Source organism: Benincasa hispida, chromosome 11 (assembly GCF_027475165.1).
Source record: "Benincasa hispida cultivar pf3 chromosome 11, pf3_genome.v1.1, whole genome shotgun sequence".
In the NCBI taxonomy this organism is placed as follows: domain Eukaryota; kingdom Viridiplantae; phylum Streptophyta; class Magnoliopsida; order Cucurbitales; family Cucurbitaceae; genus Benincasa; species Benincasa hispida.
In genome coordinates, this window is record NC_143488.1 from 75738540 (window position 1) to 75759955 (window position 21416).

Here is a 21416-nt window from a genome sequence, read left to right on the forward strand (position 1 = left end):
CGGAATGGAATTTGAAACGATCCACTACTCATGGAGATCCCCGTGTATGATTTCGTTCACTATCACCCTACAGGACATAAAATTGTTGTTTGGGTTACCTGTTGACGGTGAGCCAGTTATCGGAGTAATGCCTGATGACTGACTAAATATTTGTCAACTGTTTCTTGGTGTGACTCCACCTGTTAATAAAATAAAAAGATCGATGTTAAGTTTAACATTGTTAGGGACATAATTTTGTGAGCTTGCCAATGATGCAGACATGGAAGCTATCATGAGATATACACGAGCATATATATTACAAATGATGGGAGGAGGTCTGTTTTCTGACAAATCAAGTCACTTCGTGCACTTGATGTTCCTGTCATTGTTAGCCAACCTCTATGACACAGGACGATATTCTTGGGGTGGAGCATGTTTCGCATGGTTGTATAGACAGCTATACAAACCAACGAAACCCAGCGTTTGTAAAATTGTTGGACCTTTGATACTTTTGCAATTATAGACTTGGAAACAATTTCCATGGCTCCACGGCTCTAACATGTGAATGATGATCAATTAGCTCGATGAGCCTATGATTCTCAATATCTTATTTAAATTTAATTTAATTTAACAAATATTTTTATATGACTGATATAGTTAATTTAAAATCTAAAATATTAATTTAATAATATAAGTGGAGAGATAAATTTTTTGTAACTAGGTCAGCTACAAATGTAGTTAATCAATATAGATACATGTTTGATCTACTTCAACTTGATCAAGTACATGAATACTAAACCTAATTGAATTTTTTATACATATTTTTAATATACTTGCCTTTAATATTCTTGATATAATATTTTATATTTCTGATTATTTCGGAGTCTTACAAAATTGTCTTGGACACTTTGTCCAAGTTATGTACCAACGGTCAACACATATGGCGGACGATAAGCCCACTCATATATTTTCATATTGGTGAGTGGCATTTTCCTAATAGTGTGATCAAATAGTTTGGTCTCCAACAGAATATCCCATCAGAATGTAATACTGAACCTCTATTGCATGACATCGACCTAAGAACTGGAGATTGGTCTAAAAAAGTTGCACATTTGGTAGTGCGATGACATTATCGTGCAAGGTTTATTGAACAGGGTATCCAATTGGGCAATTTGATAGAGATGCAACTCAAAATTACATCAATTGGTACAATATTATTACAAGGCACTACGCTACTCATCTGGGTGCAGCTGTGGATCATCTAGTACATAATTAAATAATATCTAATTATTTTTAATTTAAATTTATTTTAAATATTGTTTAATTTTTTTATAATTCACAGAGATCAAACAACAATCACCTTCGTGATGTTGCAAATGATCCAAATCAAGTCCTTACTATATGCAGTAATAACGAGAGCTATATGGAGGAGATACATTATATGTACAATATACTTATTGCTCCTCCACCAGTTCTTAGGCGTAGAGGACGTGCTCAAGTAGAAGAAGATGAGTTTAATAAGGTCGACCACAATGTGGAAGAATTACCTCCTATGACACAGACGCAGAGCAAGACTGGTTATGCTAGTCCGATGATGATGATGCAAACTTTTGGTTCAGGATATTATGATTCAGAGGCCGGTCCATCATCATACATGCATGGACATGGGTGTGGCCGAAGAAAGAATAACGAATATTTATACTATGAAGCGCCTGCAGATGTATAAGAGCCACTAGAGCAACATCAAGAGGAACTAGAGCAACCTAGAGTTCAAAGTCGATGACGAAAATTGGCTCGAAATCGACAACGTTCACCTTGTGAGACACTACAAGAATTATTTGTTATTCCCGACGATATTTCACTTGACGACCAAAAAAGAGTCTACGGGTTCAATCTATCCCAACAGTGGAAATAAGGGGTCGAGAGAAACATTTATGTCAACGGTATACAAAAAAATCTTCGAGATTTTAAATACTCTCGACGGTCTCTTAAGAAAATGTTAGGCTATGAAGCACAAACACAGATACGGCTACAAGATATAGATACGATCGGATACAGCGATTCGTCAATTTCTAAAAAATTAAGATATGGATACGTCTAAGGATGCGTCATTTTTTATATTTTTTTTTAATATATATATTTCTAAAAAAACGAGGATACTGATACGTTGAAGAAACAATTTTTCTTCAACAAAATCTAGGATATATATAAATTTAGCATACAAGTTAATAGCAATAGCACAAAATAGAATACAAACACTGAAATACAATACAAAAAAAGCAACATCTAAGATATTGAAGTACAATAGTTAATAAAATGCAATAGAAAAGTGATTCATATTGCGAAGAAAAAGAAAAAGAAGATTAGAGACAGAAGTATGAAGATAAACGAAGAACTTATTGTTGAAGATATCCAAATAGTTTATATTTTGGTGGACTTTGTGGAGATTCAAATGTGAAGATGGAGATTAGATGATTCTAGTGTAGGGTTTGTCTATTATTTATCTTTTTTTTCTTTTAGATTTGGACTTGAGTAGAGAGCTTTTTAAATAGGTTGTCTAATTTTAGATTGAGAAATATTAGATGAGTTACTTGTCTTTTTTCTTAAAAAAAAATGTACGCATAGAATAGATACGTCAAATCGCGTGTCAGATACTTATCTGAAAAGTATCTGAAAGTGTAGATACGTCAAACCGCGTGTCAGAGACGTATCTGGGAAGTATCTAGAAGTATCAGTATCTGATACGTGTCTGATACTGATTTTTTACCTCACATGAAGTATCTGTGCTTCATAGTTGTCAGGCTTATTGCACTTTTGCTCAACAGTTCTATTCGACCGTTCGGCTTTTTAATTTATCCCTACGGTTAGCAAAATCTATCGGGAGTTCTTATTTAAGCCCGATGGTGGTCAATCAACTTTCGGCGAGGTGTGCAATATACAAAACCCATTTACTGGAATTTTTTATGTTCGTCTGACGATGGCCGTCAAACCATTGGGAGTTTATAATAAAGCCTGACGATTTCGTGTAACTGTCGGCTATTCTAAGTTGCAATATACATATAAAAAGTTTTTTATGAGAATTTGGGGAACTTTAGCCGACGGTTCGACGAGGACCGTTGGGAGAAGTTCATAACCGCTGACGGTGAGGTTTAACCGTCAGGCATTCTAAGAGTCTTTTTGGAATTTGGTAAACTTTGGTCGATGGTTGTGTCAGAATACTGTCGGGATGGCAAGGTTTTGTCGACGGTTAGTGGGTGACCGTCGGCAGTTATAAACTATATCCTAACGGTGTTCAGTTAACCATCGGACATTCTAAGAGTTTTTTTGGAATTTGGTGAACTTTGGCTGACGGTTGTGTCAGAACACCATCGGAATTACAATGTTTCACCAACGGTTACTGGGTGACCATCGGCAGTAATTAACTATATCCCGATGGTCTAGCAGACAATTGTTGGGAAAACGTTCGATATAAATAATGCCTCGATTCTTCTTCTCCCCTTTTCGCATTCTTCTCCCTAGTTTCCCCCTCGAGTTCCGGCCGGTCGCCGTCTCTGCACGCCTCTCTATCACTTTCACTTTCTTCTCTTTAGTCTTTGGTCCCCCTCGAGTTCCGGTCAATGCCTGCGGATCAGTGGCGATTCCACCAACCGCCTGTCTCTCTCCTCTTTTAGTTTTAGTATCATCTCTTCTCTGTATCATCTTCTCCAAGGTACTCATTTTAAAATTATTTTACATTTTGGGTTATAATTTGTTTGCGTGAGTTGAAATTCTTCATTGAATCAAACCCAAATGAATACTGGTTTTCATTTGGGGCTACATGAATTTGCATTTATTTGGTTAAAATTATCTTTTTTCGTATCAGTCCCACTTCTTAGTTTTAGAAACTACCTACGGTGACTTCTAGATTACCAAAATGAAACTTGGTTCTATAAGCGTCCTGGTAATTGTATATGTTTGAAGTATATATTTGTACTCGTTGTTTTTTATATTATATGGACTCTACAACCACGTTGGGTTTAGTTTTGGTGTTTTATCATTCTTTTGGGCTTACTTTTACACTATACTATTATTTTGAGGTTGTAATTTGGTTAGTTGTACTGATCTTTTAGCTCCTTAAATACTGAAACGGTTGTTTTCAACGAAGGAATAAAATTTACGTAGTTTATTTTACTCTCACCTCATGCCATGTCGGGTTTACTCAATATACTGTAAGCCATCTACATTTTTGTTCTAAGACTGCATTGAACATGTGTATTAAGTTGGCTTGCATATTATTTGTTGAAGTTCATTGCTTATATTGTAATAGGTTATTTGATTCTCTATGGTAGTTATTGATTTATTCTCCGTTGAAGTATGTTTGCTTAAAATGTCAATATACTTAATTTCTTCTTTGTTAATCGATCTAATTCTATTCGAAAGTTAAAGGTTGTAATGATTTGTCTTAAATCCCCTTTAAAAAGGAGGAACAAATTAGATTTTCTTTATTGTAGTTGACAACTTAGGTTGTAATGGCTATTCGAAAGTTAGTTTTATTTTCCTTAATTTTCAGCATTCTTCTTGTAGTTGACAACTGAGTATCTTTGTTGTAAGTTTTTCGCTTTAGTACTCTTCTTTTAGTCGTTTGGGTATATATTTCCTTGAATAAATTCTTTTTATTAGTTTAATGAACTTTATTCATCTCAATCTTTATCATTTATTTCTTTAATCATAAGTCATGCTTATCTTTGGAATTAAAATATGTGAATGTGCTAAAATAAGTAGTAAAGGCCTAAAATTGAATCGTTATTAGTATAGATTGATCATCTAGATTAGCATAGTAAAATTGAATTTAATGCCGAAAGGGTTAGATCAATTTTGGTTTTCATAAAATTGTTCTAGGAAAAATAGCCTAGATATAAGATTTTAAAACTATCTCAAAACATCTCAAGCCTTTCTACCCTTAGATCTCTACTTTTATAAGAGCAAATTGTATAAGATCAAGAGAGGAATAAGGATATATTTAGAAATGATTCTAAAATAGTTAAAATGACTTTTGTCATTTTCAAAATCACACTTAAATGTACTTTTAATCATTCAATACCACGAACAAGAAGTAAATGAAATAAAATTAAAAATGAGAAATTGGAACTATATGTTCTAATATAACTAATTGTCTAAATCATACAGGTTCAACTTATTACATATATTATTAGGAATGAATAGAGAGTGGATTAAGATTAAGAACAAGTTATCAACTAAGTATGCAGAAAAAGTATATCGATTCCTTGATGTTACAAAACTTCATGTTAATAAGTCGGGAAAAATAAATGTCCATACAGAAAATGTATGAATGCTAGGTGGGAGCCAATAGATAGAATTGAACGACATTTATCATTAATGGAATTTCTCCATCTTATCATCAATGGGTATATCATGGAGACTCAGTTGACTTGTCTAGGGGATACGAGAGTCACACATCTCAATCGATACATGATGGTCGATTAAGTACGACGGAGATGAATGTTATAGATGAAGAAAATGAAATTTTGAATATTATGAATGATCTACATGTCCAATTGCTGATGTTAATGAAGAAGAAAACGAGGATGAGATGCACACCAATGCTCAAGAAAGAGATAACAATTCAAGCTTATTTGAAGACTTGATGAATGAAGCACGCAATCAGTTGTACCCTGGTTGTACAAATTTCTCGTCATTGTTGTTCTTTGTGAAGTTGATGCATATTAAGGTTCTTAGCGATTGGACTAACAAGTCGTTTAATTTGTTACTTGAATTGTTAAAAGAATCATTTCTCATTGGAGCATCTATACCTAGTTCATTTTATGAAGCTAAAAGACAATTATGTGACTTAGGACTTGGTTATGAATGTATTCATGCTTGCAAATACGGTTGTATCCTATATTGAAAAGAATTTATTTGCAACAATGTCCAGTATGTGGTGAATCTCGGTACAAAGTTGAATCTAAAAAAAGTAAAAAGATTCCACATAAAATTTTACGACATTTTCCTTTAATACCAAGATTGAAGTGATTGTTTACATTTGAGCATATTGCACCTGAAATGAGGTGGCATAAAAATAAACATGTTGAAACTAATAGAGTGTTGCAACATCCAACTAATGCTGAAGGTTGATCGTGAGTTTCCTTAGTTTTCTTCAGACCTACATAATGTTCATTTAGGACTAGCTTCAGATGGATTCAATCCATTCGAGAATATGATTACTTCATATAATATGTGGCCAATGATGCTCATTCCTTACAATTTGCCACCTTGGAAATACATGAAAGAGACAAATTTCATTGTCGCCCTTCTTATACTCGGTCCAAAATCTCCTGAAAAAGAAATTGATATTTACTTATAGCCATTGATTGAAGAGTTAAAGAAGTTATGGAATGATGGTGTGCACACTCACGATTGTGTTAGCAATGAATACTTTCAACTACGTGCTTGTTTATTGTTGACTATTAATGACTTCCCTGTGTATCATGACCTATCTGGATGGAGTACCAAAAGTTACCAAGCATGCCCTATTTATAAAGAGGATACATCATCAATGAGGCTAAGGGGAAAACAATATTTTATGGGGCATCGACATTATCTTCCAGATAATCACAGTTGGCGCAAAAGCAAACAATTTGATAGAAAAGTGGAACGTAGACCTCCTCCAGTTGACATGGATGGAGAAGATATCTTACAAAAGGTGAACTACTTTCTCGTGCTTAGCAAACATCCAGAGAAACGTGATAAAAAATGAAAACAAAGTTTAAATTGGAATAAAAAAAAGTATATTTTTCCAACTTCTATATTGGTCGAAACTTTTATTGAGACATAAGTTGGATGTTATATATATTGAAAAGAATATTTGTGATAATTTGGTAGGCACGTTGTTAAATATTGAGGGAAAGAATAAGGATACAACTAATGCTCGCTTGGATTTGGAAGATCTAAATATACGGAAAGAACTACACCTGCAAAAAGTAGGAGACAAAGTTGTAAAGCCACACGTTGCATATGCATTGACTACTAATGACAAGGTTGCATTCTGTAAATGGATAAAATCAGTCAAATTTCCCGATGGGTTTGTATCCAATATATCAAGTGTGTGAGTGAGAAAGATGAAAAGCTATGGGGGTTAAAAACTCACGACTCACATGTTCTGCTTCAGATTCTTCTTCCAATTAGTGTTCGAGCATACTTGAAAAAAGACGTGTCCACTGTTGTCATTGATTTATGCAAATTTTTCTGTGATCTATGTGCAAAAACAATATCTATAGGGGATTTTGATCGATTACAAAGAGACATTATAATCATACTTTGTAAGTTAGAAAAAATATTTCCACCGGCATTTTTTGATGTAATGGTGCACCTAGCAATCCATTTATCCTATGAAACAAAAGTTGCAGATCCAGTTAGTTATAGTTGGATGTACCCTATTGAAAGAAGCTTACGGACATTGAAACAATGTGTAAGAAACAAAGCACGTCCTAAGGGTTCTATAGCAGAAGCATATATAATGAATGAATCGTTGGAATTTTGTTCTTTGTACAACTGGAATTGAGACAAGGTTCAATAAAGATGAAAGAAATGATGATAGACTTCCAGAGGATGAGATATGTAGTGAATTTTCGATGTTCAGACAAAATGCGCGACCATTAGAAGCACCAAGAGTAAGGACATTATCGAGAGAAGAGAAATGCAGTGCACATTGGTACATCTTGAACAATTGCTTGGAAATTAAATCTTATCGAACGTAAGTTTGAACATTCTATTGTAATTGATTATTTTAATACAAAGTGTGAAATATAAAATTAAGACACATCTCTTACTTATTTGAGACTAATTCGACATGAAGCTCAAAGTCAGGATGATTTATACAGAAGGCACCTACGAGGCTTTCCTGATTGGTTCAAATCTCATGTAAGTATGAGTTTAAAAGACAAATAAAAATTCAATTGACTACTAATGACAGGTAACATTACTTTTTAACAGGTTCTTTCATTGCATGAAAATAGAGATATGTCTGATGACATATATTCACTAACAATGGGGCCAAGTTCAGAAGTGCGTTCATACAGTGGATGCATTGTTAATGGAGTACGCTATCATAGTATTGAGCATGATAATTGTCGGAGTACGCAAAATAGCGGGATCATGGTGCCTTCAGAAAGTGAAGGTGAAGGTGATCTCCATAATTTCTATAGTGTTGTCAATGAAGTATTGGACATTCAGTATGCCAAGAGAAGATGTGTAATTATGTTTAAGTGTACTTGGTTTGATACATATCCTAAAAAGGCCAACAGAGTACACATGGATTTGGGTTATATATCAATTAATACAGCTCGTCATTGATTTGTTAACGAGTCTTTTGTATTTGCCAGTCAAGCCAAACAAGTGTTTTACATCAACGATCCTAAATATAGTAATAACTGGAAAGTGGTGCAAGTAGTCCAAAACAAGCGTGTGTGGGACATGCCAAAAGCAGAAGAACGTGAGAATGACCAACATGAGTTGTTAGAAGTGGTGAATAATATTACTTATACAATCGATGAATCAACAAATGATATCAGTTTATGTAGAATTGACGTTGATCCTACAGTCGTAGAAGGATAATTCAGCGAGTTGATGATGACTTTGTAAATGATGAGGAAGAGGATGTACAATCATCTTCTAATAAGAGTTTGAGTTTCGATGAACATCTTAATGATACGGAATAAGCATGTAAATATGTATTTTATCCATGAGCATGTAGGTTAAACACTTGTTTCTTTTTTATTTCATAACTTACATACTGTTGTATGACATATATATTATTGTTTACACAGGAATAATGGTAGGTCATACTGATGAGGAGGCAATACTGGAGTACTTACAGGCCGAGCATATTGGCGCATCATCCTCTGTGGGAGATAATACAGGTTATTTTAAATTAAACTAACGACATATAATTTCTTCAGAGTCTGGTTGTACGACTACTAGGGTTGGACGTGGATACTCTCAAAATGTTGATCTGGATAAATATGTTCAATAATTTTGGAGAATTCCTATCAAGATCGACCCTGAATGGGAGAAACCAACTTGCAATAATGCAACAAGGTTTAGCAATGTAATTGGTATCAACGTTCGAGAATCTTTTTTCGTTCGTTATGGATCATGGAGAGAGGTACCAATAGAAACAAGAAAGCTTGTTAAGAGTCGAGTATTGGTAAGATGATCAATTTATATTTTACAAATTATATATGCATCGGCATCCATACTAATTAGTTTTTCTCTTTCTTAATTCAGAATCACTTTGTATTAGACTTGTCCAGCAAACTGGTCAATGATTTCATCGATGAACAGATGAAAATTTCATTCAAAGAGTATGGGGGGAACTACACAGATACAACAAAAAATATGCAAGTCCTGAAGAGGCACGAGTACACCCACCTGATCACCTTAAAGACAACATAGAGGATTGGCACTTTCTATGCAACAAGTTTGAATCTACCAACTGGAAAGTAATATTTTTTGTGTTTTTTTTTTTTTTTTTGTTTACTTACATTTCAATTACTCATTTCATCTTAATAAGTGGCAGAGACGAATCAAAGGAATAGGTCGGCGTTAAAGTACACTCATACAGCTGGTTCTAAGACTTTCATATGCATAAAGAGAATCCACGGTAAGTTGGTTAAAGTACACTCATACAGCTAGTTAAAGTACACTCATCTTAATATCTCATTTTCTTGTGAATTGTTTTACAGAAAGGACCCGAGGGTCAAACAATGGACCTAGTGGACTTATTTAAGCAAATACACTGTAGGAGTGATAACATGTTTGTTAATCAGGCTGCAAATGATGAATATGTAAGTTTTTATTCCTCATTGTAACTTTATTCATATACAATTGTCATACAATAATTAGTCTTAATTATTGATGTAGAGTTAAATGGTTGAGCTAAGAGAATCCTCCACCCAAGAAGGGTCCAAAACGAATATCGGAGGAAGAAATATGCGAGCAGGTGTTGGACGCAGGAGTGGGCCTTGGTAGGACACCGAAGGGTAAAAAAGTGAAAAAATCTAGGGGATCATTGTCTAGTGCATCTTCATCAAGAATTATAAAGGAGCAACAACAAGAAATAGAATCCTTAAAAGCTAGATTGGCTAGATTGGATGAACAAGACGCCAAAAGACAATCTGAGATGAAGGATATGAAAGCTATACTCTTACAACTCATGAAAGATAGATCGAACTAGGTATAAGCTCTTCGACTTTCGTAGTAAACTTAAGTATAAGATTGTGTATGTTATTATCCTGCAGTTATTGTAACAACATAAACGTATAGTTATGTAAAGTATAGTTAATGTTTTGAAGTTGAGTTTGAATTTCATTTTATGCTAAATTAGATGATTGTGTATGTTGTTATCCTACAGTTATGGTAACGACATAAACGTATAGATATGTGTTTCAGTTGGCTTGTAAATTACGATTGAGAATAATTTTGGGGGGTGGGGGGTGGGGGGTGTTTCAGTTGATTGTGTAAGTTTGTTTGTTTGATTGTGTAAGTTAGTTTGTTTTAGTTGGTTGTGTAAGTTAGTTTATTTCAGTTGATTACATATCTATAATTAAGTACAAGTATGTTTAAGTTTAAGTTATGATTGAGTTGGTTTGTTGGTTTGTTGGGTTTATGATTGAGGTAAGTTGGTTTCTTTATGATTTATGTAAGTTGGTTTTTAGGTTTGTTTATGATTGAGGTAAGTTGGTTTCTTGGTTTGTTTATGATTTAGGTAAGTTGATTTGTTTATGATTGAGTTCAATTCATTAATGTTCTTGATTGGTTTCTTGGTTTGTTTATGATTGAGGTAAGTTGATTTGTTTAGATTGAAATATGCATATCTATATTTAAGTACAAGTATGTTTAAGTTTAAGTTATGATTGAGTTGGTTTGTTGGTTTGTTTATGATTGAGTATTAAACTTATTTAAATTTATATTTTGTAGGTATCTGGAGATTTTTGTTAAAGATGCATCTCTCGGCAAGCGTATTTAGGTTGTAGATTTTTGTTAATGTTATTTTGGATTTAGGAATTGTGCATCTCCCGATATATACTTTGTTATCATGTAATGTTTTTTTTTTTTTTTTTTTGGATTAAGAAATTGTGGAAGTTATAGAAACTCTTAGATTAAGGTTGTAGATTCAAACATGTTTTCTATGTATTATTAATCTATTATGGACATTTACTTCATTTTGGCAATCTTATTTTAGTTTGATTGATATTTTTAAGATTTAAACAGGTATGACATTTGAAAAAAAAAATAAATCTGAAAAAATAATAATAAACAAATTTAAATAGGTATGATATCGGGTAAAATATATAATCTCGATGCTAAAAAATATATCCCGACAGTAGAGGGGCTGGGCAAAGAAATCCTGAAGGTGACTAGAAACCGTCTAGATTTAAGGATATCCCGATGGTGGCTAGAGACCGTCGGGGTAAAGGACATACCCCGACGGTCTCTAACCATCAGACGATAGATATATCCCAGGTCCTTGTTCCTGTCGGCGAATGTAAAATGCCCAACGGCACCCTCACCGTCGAGATAAATTACCTCATCCTGACGGCTCAAAGACCATCGGGCTAATATTCAAATCCCGATGGGTGTCCGTCGGGATAAACTCTAAATCACGACGGTATATTGTCGGGAATTGTCCTTTTTTCTCAACGGCTTTCTTCAGGTTCGAGTGAAAAGCCTCATCCTTATCCGTCGAGATAATTTTTTTCCCTACGGCAAGGCTTCCAAACCATTGGGAAAGATTTCTCCAACGGTATTGTTGACGACGATTCAACCGTCGGAAAAGATTGTCCTGGCGTTGGTTTTACCTTCTCCCGACAGCCCCAACGTCGGGATTGACCCAAACTCTTGTAGTGAGATACAATGATTTTTTTATTATTATGTTTAAATAAATAAGAAACATTAAATGTTGTATTGATATGAACATTTTAATTTATATTTTATTATTTTTTAATTATGAATCATATTTGTAATATGGAAGAAAAAAGATTGAGAATTTGTTATTTTTATGATATCTCTTAGAGTTAATTTTACTTGTTATTAAGAAATACAAGAATAAATTTTTCTTCTTAGTAAGAAATAGAATGGTAAATTTGCATAGGATACTTTGTTTAGGGAAGCTAAAGGACTAAATACTTTGTTTAGGGAAGGTAAAGGATTAATATTAAAAAGAAAAAAGAAAAAAGAAAAAAGAAAAAGTGTCGAGTGTTCAAAATTCGACCGACAAAGAGGGTCGAGTATTCAACCATCGACCTACATCAATTTAAAAAAAAAAAATCGTACCAATGAAATCTCAAAGCTACAATATTTCTGTAATTAGTTTCAAATCTACAATATTTCTTTAATTAGTTTCAAATCTACAATATTTTACTAATTAGTTATCAAACCTACAATATTCATCCAATTTTAACACAGCTACTCCAACTTTAAGGTGACGTAAATAAAACGACAGGCCAACCAACCAAATCCAAACTGTGGTAGAGCGAGAGCCAATAAAATAATTACACGTGGATATAAATTAATAATGTCGTTGAAGAAAAGGTGAATTTGCAAATCAGCCATCGTGGGATCTGAAAACGAATCCCAACCGTACAAATCAAACGTCAGGGGACAATGACTTTGCTAATAGATGGGGGAGAACGAATTAGACCCATCAGAATATTTATTTTCATTCTTATTCATTCTTCCCTACTTTACAAAAGTAAAAGTACAAATTTTGTTAAATTATACATTCAATTTTTCTCTTTTATGTTTAATAAATTCTTTGAATTTTGTCAATCTGAACATATATTAATAGGTAAAAAATATTAATGATTATTAATAAAGATTGATGTTTCGATGTTCCACCTCATAATTATTTAACTCAAACAAAAGAGATTTTTAAACACTTAAAAAGTATTTAATGGCCTTAAACTCTCAATTTTATATATAGTAAATCATTTAACAATTTTAGTTAGATCTGCATATTATCTCTTACCGTAACCTAAAACTTTAATTATATTGTGTTTGATTGATTTGTGAATTTTAGAAAATTTCGAATAGGTTAAAGATTACCATATTCAAAATGAAAGTTGAAAAATCTATTAAACACTTTTCCAAATTGAGAAATATTTTAGACATGCATAGATTTGAAGGTTTAGGAACTCAGTGGAGCTTATGAACTTTTTAGGACATAAATCTAAAAGTTCATAGACTAAACTTGTAGTTGAACTAAAAATTTTATTAATAACCTGATTTCTACTTTTTCTAAAGTGATTTACTGCGAAGAAAATGTGAGAAACAAACACAGTTTCTAAAAATCAAATATACATAATTAAATGATGATAAAACAAAACTAGTGACACATATATTTGACTAATTTCTTATTTGTATTGGATTACTACTTGACATATTATTTCTAGATTTATTTCACCCCATTCAAGAATAAGTGAATAATATTATAGTCGAAGTAAAAATAGTTCAACTGACATATGGATATAGTAACGATCTTATATAAAAGGTTCCTATGTGTTGCACTTAAATAAAAATGGACTAAAAAAAATTGCAAGAGGACATTGAACATTATTCTAACTTTAAATATAGAATCAAATTTGAAGACAGAATGAAATTATTAACCTTTATATATATATATATATTGTATGTATATATATATATATATATTTGCATCAAAGCAATCTATGGAGGGCATATATGGGCAATTGTGTCTCCTCCATATTTCTTCTTTGCTCCACTCACCAGCTGAAGAAGTTGGTACTATATCATCATTCACCACTAAAGTTCCAGTTATTGAACTTTGGGTTATTTTTATTTAATGCCATTAAATTTTACATGGTCCCACTTTCAATTATATCATACAAATTAAAAATTTTAACTTTTGTTTTAGGGCTGGCTGCATTTATAGCCTACTGAAGGTTAAATATTGAGGAATAGAAATTTTTAAAACAGGTTAAATTACACTTTACACTGTAAAATCCAATAGAAATATCAACTTATAAGCTCTAAAGTTTAAAAAATTTAACCAAGTCACTTTTCTTTTGATTGTAATTCTTATAAGTAGGTGTCATTTACTCTTATTCTATAGAATTTTCTAAAAAAATAAATTACTTCACACGTTGATGTAAAAGAATAATTCCAACAATTTTGACCTTGAATCTGAATTTGGATTTAATTTTTAGTTTTTAGTTTTTAAAATTTAAGTTTATAAATACTAATTAAAGCCATTTGTAAGTTTTTTTTGTTTGATTATCCAATTTCTACCAATATTTTTAAAATTAAGCAAAGTTTTGAAAACTAAAAAATAGTATTTTAGAATTTGAGTAAGAATTTGAATGCTTTTTTTGAAGTTATATTAAAAACTAAAAACAAAATTATTATCAAATAGGACTTTAAATAATTATAATTAAAAAGACGAGCGCGGTAACGGAAGATTTATTAATTTTAGTTTTAAGACTAATGAAATCATCCAAATTTATAAATTATTTGAATTTCAATAAATTTGCCTTAAATTTTAAAAGTTCAAAGATCAAATGAAAAATTCAATTATGATTTATTTTGGACTAAATATATCAAGTTATCTTTAATCATAGAGGTAGTTTTCAATTTGGTCTTTAGATCTCTTTAAGATATAAAATTTACTCTTAATATACGAAAAATACTTAATTAGCTAGGTCAAGTTAATTTCAATGTTGACATGCCCAAATATGTTAATAAAAGTTTAGGTTAAATTATAAGTTTAGTCTCCAAATACTTTTGTCTATGTTGATTTAGTCTCTAAACTTTAAAAAAGTATTCAAATAGGCGTCTAAACTTCTAAATCTATATTAAATAAGTTCTTTTTTATTTTAAACGTTCGATTTTACGTCAGTATAGGTATTTAATTTTTAATTTCATGTCTAACATATTATTAATTTATTCAAATAAGTGTTGAAACAGAAAATAAGTTAAGCACAAATCGATCAAGAACAAAGCAAGAGAGAAAGAGAGTAGAAAAATCGACATGGGTGTTTATAGTGGTTCGATCAAAGTCTATGTTCGTAATATAAACTCTATTTTTTTAAAAGGTATTGTAATTAAAGTGTGGGGTGGGGGAATCAAACCTCAAACCTCGAGGTCGATAGTACAAGCACTATGCCAGTTGAGATACGTTTTTGTTGGCAATATAAACTCTATTTCAACAACCACTAATAAGGGAGAATAGGGGTATTCACGATTCGGTTTGGTTCAGTTTGGGGCTTAAACCAAACCGAACCACAAATTTTAAAAAGTGTATTTTCTAAAATCGAACCGAATTACATATTTGGTTCTGTTTCACGGTTTTTTTACTTTTTATTCTTTTTAATTTTTATGTTTTTTCATATTTTCTAAATTATAAGTGGTACGGTTCAGTTCAGTTTCATTATTTTTTTTTATGTTTTTTCATATTTTTTAGATTTTATATATATAGTTTTTTAATATGTTTATTAAAAAAAAGTGGTTTGGTTCGGAGAAACTGAACCGAACCACAATAATTCGGTTTGAAAATATATCAAACTGAACCTAACCATGTTAATTCAATTTCTGTTCGATTTAACATTTAATTCGATTTTAGCCGTTTCAATGCTCAGCCGTGGAGGAGATGATCTCACCAACACTCTTGCAAAATTAGTACAAAAACTCTCACCCAAATCACAATCAGAAGCATGCAAAAGTAGTGACAGTTAATCTAACCATGATCAACTTAACCAAAGAAGTTAGAGCATGTAAAATCAGTGATAAATGGGAGACACAAAAGAGCGAAAAAGAAATAACACAACGTTTCTTAAAATTCACATCAATTTTATATATATAATAAATTAATTAAGTTAATTTTTTAGGTCTCGTTTGGGAATCATTTTATTTTTTATTTTTATTTTTGAAAATTAGATGGACACTACTTCTACCTCCTAATTTCTTCTTTGATATCTACTTTTTACCAACGATTTAAAAAACAAGCCAAATTTTAATAACTAAAAAAAGTAACTTTCATAAAGTTGTTTTTGTTTTTTGAATTTGACTAAGATTTCAACCAATGTACTTAACAAAAATGCAATTCATAGTAAAAAAAAAATAGATGAAATCAACTTAATTTTCAAAAAACGAATTGTTAATTAAAAGAAAACCCTTAAAAATTTGAAATATATTGCGATACATTGCACACGATGGAAAGTTTATAGATTTATTATATATTTTGAAAACTAAACACAAAATTAAAAGTTTTTGTAAACTATAAACTATTTTTTGAAAATTTAAGAAATTTATAATAAAACATTTAGAAGCTCAAATACTTAATTTAACTCAAAATTTAACCATTTTTTAAGAGAAATATACCTTTTTTGGTCCCTACATTTTAGGATTAGTTTTCATTTGGTCCCTAAGTTTTAAAAGTTACATATTTAGTCCTTAAATTTTGAAGATGGTTTCAATTTAGTCCTTATGTTTCAAAATATTACAATTTTATATTTGGACTTTGAGTTTTGTTTCAATTTGATTTCTAAGTTTTGAGATTTACACTTTTGACCTCGATTTCTGACTGAATACTCACTTTTCGATAAGTTTTTGACGTTAATGTTTGTTAACTGATTCAAAATAATTATGAAGTGGAATTTTAAATTTAATTCTTTTTTTAATACAATAAAGATATGAGAATTTTAAACCACTATTCTTGTGGTCACTAACACATATATATGTCAGTTGAGTTATACTCACCTTGACAAATTTAATTCTAGTGGTAAAATACAATTAAGTATAATTCTTTGAATTTTTAAATTAATTAATAGACACTAATACTAAAGACGAAAAGTGAGTATTTGATAATAAAATTAGAAGTGTAAATCTTGAAATCTAATAATCAAACCCCCCTCCCTACTATTATTATTATTGTTGTTGTAACTTTTAAATGAAATAAATAAAAATAATAATAAAAAAAAGATGTGGACTGGCTATCTGCACTCCCATTGCCTCGCTTTAAAGCTCCTCCTCGGTAGCCATTCGTGGTGGTATTATATTTTGACTACACAACGTACTCCACCACCCGCGTTTGTCTTCCACGCGCCTACTTTTTTTTTTCTTCTTTTGCAAAAAAAAAATAAAGAAATAAATTAGGTAAAAAATATTTTTTAATCACTGTACTTTTAGGAATTATTTGATTTTAGCAACGTTTACCAAAATTTAATGAAAATTTTTGTAATCATAATGAAATTTTATTGAATAATCAATTGTAATAAGTTTGAATCGTAAATGTAATTAGATTGCTTTTGATTGTTTTAGAATTATGAATTTTGTCATGTTACTGTTACCGTTACTGTTACCTATGAGAGTCAAACAGTAATGGTAACAGTAAAAGTGTCAAAATTCATATTTTTTCTTCTAGAACAGTAAGGATAACGATAATGATACGACGTAATTTTCAAACACCATTGATTTGGATATGAGTCTCATGTGTCAGTACGGATGCATAACATAGGTAAACAATACCAAAGGTAATCAGAACAGGCAAACTTTTCAAATTATCGTTGATTTATTACCTTTTCACCGTGGTAAACACGGCTTTAATTTGTATGGTCTTAAATATTCAATTTTAGTATATTTACTATTGATCATTATTAAATTTAGTCTTTTTTTTTATCGATATTTGTTAAATGATGACAATAATTTTCATGTAGGAAAATATATTATAGGAATGTGTTTCGAAAATTTGTAATGAAAACAAAAAAGGCTCATATAAATAATAAGGACTTTTTTAAATCAATATAAACTAGTTGTAGATTACTAGTGACAAAATTTAAGATTGATTGAAAGTATAAAATAAGATCGGACATTTGAAATTATATGAACTAAAATGAACGAGTTCTAAAGTATAGTATTTTAATCCAAAAAAGTTAAAGATTTGAAATTAATTAAATAATAATAATAATAAGTTTCATCTAAGAAATTTTATGGACAACGACTCTCCAACTATCTTCTTATATGATATTGTCCACCCAAAATTCTGATGCTTTTACTTTTGGTTTCACCCAAAATGTTCATACCAATAAAAATAATTGTCCCTTATATACTCATGATCCTCCTAAAAAACACACACCAATTATATATATTTCCAAAATTTATAGTGAAAGAACTAATAGATGATAAAAGTATTTTTGAAAAATCAATAATAAATTGATAATATAAATTAAATTTAATATTTATTAGAAGTTCATCTAAACCTCATAAAATATAAAAACTAAAATTGAATAAGCATGGGACTAAAATAATATATAAGTTTTTTTTAATGGCCCAGTGTCCCCACCCTCTTTTATGGTGCTGGATTGGACATCCCCTAAATTTTGTACTATTTATTTATTTATTTATTTTGTCTTTGAATTTGAAACATGAATTTAATTTTCATTCTCAATTTAAATTATTTTCTCAATACCATTAAATGTTGTTAAAAAGAGGATAAATTAAATCATGGAAATTGCGAAGCTCTGTTTATGGGGAAAAGAGTCGTTTTTTAAGAAGTTAGGAGCTGTTTGAGCGTTTTTTTATGTAGACTCTCCCTTTTTAATTTTATTCTTGATCTAAGATCTTATTTACAATCGCAATTTATTTCTCTTTTTTATTCTTCTTGTCGTGTTAAAAATAAAAAAATTAAGTAAATGATATTTATAAGATAATTACGGCTAGTTGTAAAATTGACAAAATAAGTTCTTAATATTAGATTCGTAGTCCAAATTTTTTAGTTTTGCAAAAATAGCAAAAAAAAAAAAACAAGCCAAACCCACGATTTAAAACATGAAATGTGAAGAATATATCGATACACTTGATACATTTGATACACCTTGATATAGTTGATACGCCTTGATACACTTAATATCTTTTGATATACCAGTACACTTACACTTGAATTAAGATGATGCACTTAGAATTTTTTTTTTTTTTTTTTTAAAAAAAAACTTAAACTTCTTCCTTGTAGCAAGCCCCTCCCCTAATATCTCTCTTCAAACAACCAACACTACTCCACACTATCTACCGTCGGCCACTACTCCACCTCCCCGCCGCTTATCTCCATCAACATCCGCATGTCTAGTCACTGGTCGTCAGTTATTGGTCATCGTTTTTCTCTTTCTCTCTATCTTTCTTTCCTCCAACATCTCTCTTCCACCAACTTCACACCATTTGTCGCCGACCACCGTTCCATCTTTCCCGCCGCTTATCTCTGTCGACCACTCCACGTTTGGTCATCGATAGTCGATCGTCACTTTTTTCTCTCTCTATCAATTAATTGTTCAAGAAAAATATGTAATAAAAATAAGAAAAATTCAGATTTTATGTTTTTGCCATATTTGCAAAACATCGAATATAGGTGATACATCTAAAAAGTAACATATTCAAATTGCCACCTACTACTATTCTCATTTGTAAAGGTATACACATGATGTAACTAGTGGATTTTTTTTTTTTTTTTTCTAATTCTAAGTTTAATATAAGCTTTTTATTTGTTTTCTTTTAATTGAGAAACAAAGCTATGAAGTAAGATGGCATCATGTCCAAAAAGTGATTTCCGCAGAATCAAAGCTGTAAAGAAGTGGTTTATATTATATATTTTCTAATTTCTAGATTCCATCTGTAAAGTAACTTCAACACAGAAACGGAAAAAAGTTACCATTTAATATTGTTTTGGTTATATATATATAATTATGTTTACAAAAGCTAATACATAATTTAGTATTTTATTTATATTGTTTTAAAATTGTGTACAAATTCATAACGTAAGCAAGCATTACAATAGAGACACTAGCATTTTTTTTTTTAAAAAAAAGTTTATAGTAAATTAAGCTTATAAATATTTTTTCACTCTTTTGTTATAAAAAAATTATAGATGTCTTCAAAATTCAGCAAAGTTTTTTTTTTTAAAAAAAAAAATAGATTTTTTATTTAGTTAAGAATTCAAAAGTTTATTTAAAAATAAAAAATATAAAAAAATAGGTTATTTTATGAAGCAACTTATTTACAAATATAGCAAAATGTCACTGTATATCAATGATAGACTACGATAACTACGATAGACATCTATTAGTATCTGATAAAATGTCATGGTCTATCACTAATGAACAGTGATATTTTACTATGTTTGAAAATATTTTTAATAATTTTACTATTTAAAATAATTGCCCGGAAGAAAAATGGGTAGAATAAAATGCATATTTTAAAAATTAAATGATTATACTATATAACTATTTAATAAAGTAGGTAATGGTTAAATATAAGGACAATTTTTAGTGGGTTGAATTTCTAAGATAACAATCTATTTGAGATTAGGGAAATTATTTTTTTTTGGGTAAAATATCTTTTTGATCCCTAGGTTTTTGGAGTTTCTATTTAGTCCCTAGGTTTCAAAATATTACACATTTAGTCTTTAAATTTTAAATTTGATTTCAATATAGTCCCTAAGTTTCAAAATGTAACAATTTTACCCTTCACATTTGAGTTTTGATTCAATTTGATCCTTACGTTTCAAGATTTACACTTTTAAATTCGATATATTATTCAATAAATACTCATTTTTCGTCTTTAATATTAATTTATATTAATAAATTAAAAATCATTAAAAGAATTATAATTAAGTTTTACTATTTTTTTCACTTTTAAATTTAAATTTAAAGTTTCACTTCATAATTATTTTCAATTAATTAATAGAAAATGACGTCAATGATTGAAAATAGGTATTTAATGAAAAATTGAGGTTAAAAATGTAAAATTTTGAAATATAAGGACCAAATTAAAACAAAACCTAAATCTAAATGGTAAAATTCTAACATTTTGAACCTTAGAAACTACGTTGAAATAAAACTCAAAATTTAATAATCAAATGTGTAATATTTGAAAATTTAGGGACTAAATAGAAATTATTTCTAAAATTTAGACTCCAAAAATGTATTTTACCCTTATTTTTTTAGTAGGTCATATGAGGGTTTTACTTTTATTTATTTATTTATATCATGTACGGATAATGTGGAGTTGATCGGTTTTTCTATCGAACTCGGTCTTCAATCAAAGTCAACTATATTTTTATGATAATCTTCCATATATTTTAGAGTTTTATTATTTATTTATTATGTATTTATTTTTATTGTCGGTAAATTTTAAAAGAGCGATGGATGAAGTTAAAAACAATAATAATAAAGGTAATTTAGTTAAAATATCATTTTAATTTGTTGGTATTTTGTTTTATATTTTATGTTATTTTGAAATTTTCCTTTTTAGGCTCTCTACTCTCATCTTTCTAGTTTGAAGGTTTTTTTTTTTTTTTTTTTTTTTTTTTTTTTTTTTTTAAATATAATTTTAATAAAATAATAATAATATTTTACGATTGAAAAAATACCCAATATATT

The 21416-nt window shown here is 30.2% G+C and overlaps 1 pseudogene; it reads left to right on the forward strand.

Moving 5' to 3' along the window:
• Nucleotides 1–304: 304 nt before the first annotated feature.
• Nucleotides 305–1894, forward strand: LOC150032900 (serine/threonine-protein phosphatase 7 long form homolog; annotated as a pseudogene).
• The last annotated feature ends 19522 nt before the right edge of the window (nucleotides 1895–21416 follow it).